Below are 8,069 nucleotides of genomic sequence, written 5' to 3'. Positions count from 1 at the left end.
GTATAGAAAGTCCCAAAAACGATGTTGAAAAATTGTCCGTACACTGAGGCCTTTGTCAAATATAAGTCAAGTAAACAGTTATGTGTCAGTCTGTCAAACGCAGAAACGCAAATTGAATCTCAGCAAAGACAATTTCCAGTGGTATGAGCGATTAATACGGTAAAATGAACTTTATTTAGCATAAATCAGTAGATTTCAACAATTTGTGGATTAAATTAACACGAAAATGTCTGCTCTCCACAAAAAAAAACCCTTTGACATCCGAAAGCTGATTGTTGACTTGAAGAATGACGACAAAAGCTTGTCCGAAATTTATTTATTTACTTGTCTTCGAATTACGCATAGATTAGCAAAACGGCCATGATCGTCGGTTCAGTATGTCCTTCAGAACTTTAAGAAGACTAACTCCCTGGAGACTAATCGTATAAACCAGGGTGAGCAACCTTCTGAACTAACGGGCCAATCTAAATTTCGGGCATTCTAAAATTATATGTATTCTGAATCTGAAATCTGAATCTGAAAACTGAATCTGAAATCTGAATCTGAAATCTTAAATCTGAATCTGAAATCTGAAATCTGAAATCTGAATCTGAAATCTCAATCTGAAATCTGAATCTGAAATCTCAATCTGAAATCTGAAATCTGAATCTGAAATCTGAATCTGAAATCTGAATCTGAAATCTGAATCTGAAATCTGAATCTGAAATCTGAATCTGAAATCTGAATCTGAAATCTGAATCTGAAATCTGAATCTGAAATCTGAATCTGAAATCTGAATCTGAAATCTGAATCTGAATCTGAAATCTGAATCTGAAATCTGAATCTGAAATCTGAATCTGAAATCTGAATCTGAAATCTGAATCTGAAATCTGAATCTGAAATCTGAATCTGAAATCTGAATCTGAAATCTGAATCTGAAATCTGAATCTGAAATCTGAATCTGAAATCTGAATCTGAAATCTGAATCTGAAATCTGAATCTGAAATCTGAATCTGAAATCTGAATCTGAAATCTAAATCTGAAATCTGAATCTGAAATCTGAATCTGAAATCTGAATCTGAAATCTGAATCTGAATCTGAAATCTGAATCTGAAATCTGAATCTGAAATCTGTATCTGAAATCTGTATCTGAAATCTGAATCTGAAATCTGAATCTGAAATCTGAATCTGAAATCTGAATCTGAAATCTGAATCTGAAATCTGAATCTGAAATCTGAATCTGAAATCTGAAATCTGAATCTGAAATCTGAAATCTGAAATCTGAATCTGAATCTGAAATCTGAAATCTGAAATCTGAATCTGAAATCTGAATCTGAAATCTGAATCTGAAATCTGAATCTGAAATCTGAATCTCAAATTCAAATCTGAAATCTGAATCTGAAATCTGAATCTGAATCTGAAATCTAAATCTGAAATCTGAATCTGAAATCTGAATCTGAAATCTGAATCTGAAATCTGAATCTCAAATCTGAATCTGAAATCTGAATCTGAAATCTAAATCTGAAATCTGAATCTGAATCTGAAATCTAAAATCTAAAATCTGAAAACAGATTTTTCAAACTTTTTACATTCATGAATACTGATCCTGAAATTAAATTTAGCGAATATTGATGGTTTGCTTCAGTTCTGACATGGAATGAAAAAGAATAAACAATAGGGTGGCCCAAAATTGTACTATGTCTGGGATGTTGGGGGCTCAAGCTTCAAATGATAGCTTAGGGTGTAAGAAACAATATTTTATATGGCGGCGACTCAGAAAAATGATGTTTAGATGTCGCACTGGTTCGATTTTTGAAAAAAGGCCATTTTTTCGAAATTTTGTCCTAATAACATTTTCAGATTTTGAAAAAGTATCAAACATGTGTCTCTAATATTTTTTAAATTTTCTTTATAATGTAAGTTTTAAACTTGAAATTTATTTGGACTATTTTGGACTCTCAATTTGTATGTATGTTTTTTTTAATTACACAATACTGTGAATTTTTGTAAAAAAAATAATAAAAATTAACAAAAAAGTGTACTTTGGATTAAGATTTTTAATCAATATTGAATTCAAAAGATGCGCGACGTTAAAATGTGTAACTTTGCAGAAGAAAGTGTACAGCTATGACTTTTCGTTTCAAAGTAATTCAAGTTTCACTGTGGAAAAAAGTCACAATTTTCAAATTTTTGCTAAGAATTGCTCTATATTATGATGTTTATGAGTTTCGAGTAATCAAAGAACCAAATAAACTCCTGATATCAAATTTTTTCATCCTTTTATCGATCCTTCAATCACCAGAAAGAACCATTCCAAGTTTCTAGATTTTTATTTTAAATTTTGGCCGTTTTGCTAATCTATGCGTAATTCGAAGACAAGTAAATAAATAAATTTCGGACAAGCTTTTGTCGTCATTCTTCAAGTCAACAATCAGCTTTCGGATGTCAAAGGGTTTTTTTTTTGTGGAGAGCAGACATTTTCGTGTTAATTTAATCCACAAATTGTTGAAATCTACTGATTTATGCTAAATAAAGTTCATTTTACCGTATTAATCGCTCATACCACTGGAAATTGTCTTTGCTGAGATTCAATTTGCGTTTCTGCGTTTGACAGACTGACACATAACTGTTTACTTGACTTATATTTGACAAAGGCCTCAGTGTACGGACAATTTTTCAACATCGTTTTTGGGACTTTCTATACAAAATGAATTTGATTATTTTTAAGGTTTAATTCATAAACATTTTTAATACTGATCTACAAAAAGGATTAGTTTCTGCAGCGAATGATGTAATTGTAGTATTTTTATTGACTGAAAAACTGCACTTTTTGATTGTTTGGATCTCAAGGTACATACGTGCTGTTCGGACAATTTTTTGATACAGTGTATGTTAAACATCAACTCATAATGAGCGGTAGTCCATTTCCAATCTGAAATCTGAATCTGAAATCTGAATCTGAAATCTGAAATCTGAATCTGAAATCTGAAATCTGAAATCTGAAATCTGAAATCTGAAATCTGAAATCTGAAATCTGAATCTGAAATCTGAATCTGAGATCTGAATCTGAAATCTAAATCTGAAATCTGAATCTGAAATCTGAATCTGAAATCTGAATCTGAAATCTGAATCTGAAATCTGAATCTGAAATCTGAATCTGAAATCTGAATCTGTAATCTGAATCTGAAATCTAAATCTGAAATCTGAATCTGAAATCTGAATCTGAAATCTGAATCTGAAATCTGAATCTCAAATCTGAATCTGAAATCTGAATCTGAAATCTGAATCTGAAATCTGAATCTCAAATCTGAATCTGAAATCTGAATCTGAAATCTGAATCTGAAATCTGAATCTGAAATCTGAATCTGAAATCTGAATCTGAAATCTGAATCTGAAATCTGAATCTGAAATCTGAATCTGAAATCTGAATCTGAAATCTGAATCTGAAATCTGAATCTGAATCTGAAATCTAAAATCTAAAATCTGAAAACAGATTTTTCAAACTTTTTACATTCATGAATACTGATCCTGAAATTAAATTTAGCGAATATTGATGGTTTGCTTCAGTTCTGACATGGAATGAATAAGAATAAACAATCTCTTACAAGCCTTACAAGCCCAACCGTAGTTGGGCGGTTTGCATTTATTCAGTAAAATTGGACCGTTAAATGAAACTGTAACTGCGCCTAATTCTCTTTACCTAGTCATCCGCGCGCTACAAGACACCCGACACCCTCTATCGTCCAGCGACGACCGAAAACCACACGCAAGCCATGCACCATATCAATAATCCATCCCATCCTCCTAACACGGCTCGGCTCCTTGCCTTAGGCTGCCGAACGCATCAGCAGGGTTGTCAACTATTTTTCAGAAAAGTCTGGAAGAATTTAAAAAAATGTCTGGAAATGGCTGCAAATGTCTGGACACCTAAGTTTTAAAGGTGACTACATTTTTTTTTTTATCTTTTTGGTCCCCATATCTTAATATTGCAATAGTGTTTTTCTGTCACTGTATCAGTCACGTGCTGTGCCTGAGTCTCAATTTAACATACATCTTCGAAGCATTTGCCAATATCAATAGGTTTCGAACCCTTATGAATTCATAATTCACAAATTCTAATAATTTCCTGCCATATTACACCGTTACAAAATTGAATTTTCATAGTTTCTTAGAACAATTTTTGTTTAAACCCAAAAGTCTGGAATTGTCTGGAAGAAATGTCAAAAGTCTGGAAGTCTGGAAACCTGAAAAAATGTCTGGCAAAAGTCCAAAAAGTCTGGAAGATCCAGACAAAATCTGGAAGGTTGACATCACTGCGCATCAGACGAACATTCAATTGAACGTTCAAAAGTGAACATACAATTGAATGTTCAAACGACCCTATCTCGATAAGGTTGTTTGAACTTATCCCCGATAAATTGAAACGAACGGATCCTTTGGTTGACGTCGCCTTAAAATCAGTAGGCGAACTGTTCGCAAAGCATCGGAATGAACTTAAGAGATGCAGTCATTTGAACCAATCGTGCCACAGCGTCGTTGCGATGCGTTCATTTTTTTCAACCACAAGTAAGGCGTCGTAGCTGATCTTAACCTTTTCTAGAAATAATCAGCTTGCGACTTTTTCTCGACGACGTTTGCGCTGAACGTTCATTTGCACCTCTGGCTATGATCAATGTATGCACTTTTCCAATCGACCCGCACTACGCTTCGTACTAGCATGTTCGGACATGTCGTGACTGCTCGAAACTGAACACCAGTTTTTGGTTTTTTTTTTCGCTATCTGCCGCCAGTAACTCAACAAAAAAAAATCCTCATATCGTTTCAAAACAAACAATTTCATTTCAACAAAACAACTTCAATTCCCAATACAAAATCACACAGATGAACACAACTTATCCTTCTGATGGAAAAATTCTCATTTGAGGCTTTTCTGATTCAAAAGCAAAAAATAAACAGATTTGAGGCGGTGATGCTAATTCGCATGCCATTTTCCATTTCTTTTAATTTTCACTTCCATTTGCCTTTAAAATTGAAACACTTGCGGCTTAAGGACCTTCACTTTTTCTGGTTTGAATCTCTTCCGTAATATCAAACATCAATCATTGATCCAATCCTTCACTTAAATCATTTTTCTTCACGGCATTTTCCATTCAAAGGAATATTTTTTGTATTTTTCGGACTCCTTTACTTCAATCACAAAAATAACTATTTCCAATTCCTTTTATTGCATGAAAAAAGTCTTCGGACAGGTTTTTAAATTATTGAATTTTTACTTTGTCCAACCGCAAACGCCGCGTATGAGAAAAACGAACCGAACAGCTCGACGCCTGAAACGCAACTGAATTGTCAATAAACCAACTGTAAACAAAAGAAAAAATACAGAATTGGAAATTCAATTTATATTTGAATTTCAGATTCGTCTAAGTTCTTCATTCTTGAAGGAAAGTTTTATTATAATATTTTGTCCCGATTCCTTCGGATTTTAAGATATTTTGAACTACAAAGAAAAATCCTAATGAGGAACTTTCCGTTTCCGAATCTTCTTTGAAAATGGATTTCATGAGGCATCAACATGTTGTATATTACGATTGAATTTATTTTGTGACATATTGGTGTCACGAGAAAGATTAGAAGATACCATAGACTATCAATTGAAGTTACACGTTTCTTAAGCGCCTACTGGAAAACTGATCACTTCAATTGAGAATGTGACTATTGTGAAAATTAATGGAAATTACCAATCTTATTATTCCGTTAATATGTATATAGTTTGAGTAATTTTTTTGTTTTTTTCAATCTGACCGAATACAAAAGAAACTGCAGGCTATAAATGTATCACGCAGAAAAATATATTTTAGGAATGATAAAATTTTGGAAGAAAATAATAAAAATTTTGGTTGGGAAAAAGCAGAAATATAAATTTGATTACTTTTATACGAAAGTGTAGTTGAAATTAAAGCGAGTGTATTTATCAAAATAATATAGGCCCTTTTTGAAAACGAATCGTATTTCTTGTCAAAATAACAATATTTTTGTGAAAAAAAATTAAAACAAACTGGTTTAAATTTAAGAAGTTTGATTGGTTCAAAATAAAAAAACGTTTTTGGATTGCGAAAATTCAATTTTTAATTCAAAATAAAATAGAAAAGTCATAGATTTTAATGATCCTGTTTGATGTTTTCATGGATTGGTTGCATTTGTGAATAATACACATAATAAATGTAATTCAGTTTTTATTCATAAAGCTTGTTATATTCAACTTTTTTTCAATTTTTTTTTCTTGATTTTCGCGGGACAGCTCTTCCAGCAGCAACAACTAACCGAAGCCGCAACAAGTACTCGAAGCACCAGAGCCTGTCGCCTGTTAGATATCAGCTCCATGTTCGGATGTCCGGATGTTGATTTAAATAGGTGTTTCGACTGCTTCTCCCTATGCCCAGCTGAGCGCGAATATAATGATCTGATCCCTGGCATCTGAAATGTCCCCAGGTAGAGAGAAGAAAGAAAAAGTGACGTTAGTTCAATGAAATTGGAGTTTTTTCCAGCATATAAAAATATCCGGCCTATTCGTATTCAAACTGGACTGGACGGACAGTTGAATATGAACTGAAAACTTACTCTATAGCTCCAGCAGGAAACGGGCCCGGCGCACGGCGCAGTAGACCGAAAAATTCTCTTCGAAACGCGGAACAGGAACTAAATCTGCTACATAGCCATTCCATGGATGTTGCTCTCCAAATTTAGCAAATTCCTTGGACAAAGCAGCAACCTGCGAGGAAAAATAACATGAAAAATTAGAACGGAAGTTTAATAAATTAATCATAGTATTTACATGTTTTAATGAAATTTTTTAATATTTAGGCTAGCTTACCTTTGTCGGAAGACAATTTCTGCATGATTCTTTGTCCATTTTATCTGTATCCCGGCCGGAAAGATCCGGGAAAGGGAAAACAGTTGCGCTTTCTCCAACCTCTTTGCTGCATTTCATTCTTTTTTTTTTTCTTTTTTTGACATCATCAATCACACGTTAAGCTAATTAAACTTATTTTTGGTTAAAAAACAATCCAATTATAAACTTGAAAATAACAAAAAAAATATTTTAAAATAAAGCGATACCCCTCGCCATAAACGGTGTATTGGCTTCGACTATTTTGTAAAAATTACAATATGTTGGATTTTGTTTCGGATCAAATTTTATATCAAAACTACCCATTAAATATGCATTGCTAAAACAAAATTTAATAACAAAACGTTTTGTTATATCGACTCCCCTTCCTTTTTCTGCGTGATGACTTCAGAAGAAAAAAATATTCGAGTATTTCAGTGTTATAACAATATCCACTCCCCTATTCGACTTTTTCAAATTTGTCATTCCATTAAAATTCGAAACATAATAAAGAATAAAGAAGCTCAGACTTTGAAACAGATACAAAATTTATTACAATTTGCTCCTGTAAATTTAGGCATATGAGGGATATAAGTGACAATTTAAAAAAAAAAATGTCCCTACATTTCATTACCTAGCTCAAATGTTAAGTAAATAAACGGTTAGCAAATCCAAAGTCAACACTCACAATTCAACAGAAGTTGATTGGTATAATTCGGTCCAGAGAATTGCAAGTTACAGCTGTTTGAGTTTGGTCGACCGACTTTTCTTCAATCTTGAGCCTTTAAATAATAGACAAACTTTTTCGTTGATTGAACACCCCCACGGAGTGGAAAATTTTTGAAAATTCAAAAGCGCATCTACTAGGGAAAGTTCAAAGTTTTTATAGAAATTCCAGCATTAACGGGTATTTTGTAACGGTTTTTTGCTGCTTGGGAGGGGTTATCACCCCGATCACCCCCCCCCCATAGGACCGCGCCTGGGTTCAGAGCAGCAATCCCGAATAGAACAGAACCATGGTATCACATTCATTATCCAATGAAATTAATTGTGACCATGTACTTCATGGTCAAAAGTACATCCGAGCGGGAATAATTTAAGAAATTCAAACATTCCAAGTTTTTCGTGTATGGATTATTTGACGTCTGCGGTACTGTTTTTTTTCCTCTACACATTTGTCGGTCGAGGTTGGTCGGTAGTTTTT

The 8,069-nt window shown here is 33.4% G+C and overlaps 1 long non-coding RNA gene across 1 annotated transcript; it reads right to left on the bottom strand.

The window, feature by feature from the left end:
* Nucleotides 1-6,163: 6,163 nt before the first annotated feature.
* Nucleotides 6,164-6,970, bottom strand: LOC129743689 (uncharacterized). Its single transcript, XR_008736656.1, has 3 exons — nucleotides 6,851-6,970; nucleotides 6,598-6,748; nucleotides 6,164-6,453 (listed from the first exon to the last, which is right to left on the bottom strand). It is a non-coding gene; the product is annotated as an uncharacterized LOC129743689 (long non-coding RNA).
* Nucleotides 6,971-8,069: the final 1,099 nt, after the last annotated feature.

Source organism: Uranotaenia lowii, chromosome 2 (genome assembly GCF_029784155.1).
Source record: "Uranotaenia lowii strain MFRU-FL chromosome 2, ASM2978415v1, whole genome shotgun sequence".
Lineage (NCBI taxonomy): Eukaryota > Metazoa > Arthropoda > Insecta > Diptera > Culicidae > Uranotaenia > Uranotaenia lowii.
Note: the sequence above shows the minus strand (reverse complement) of the source record. Positions and strands in the feature narration are given on the sequence as shown.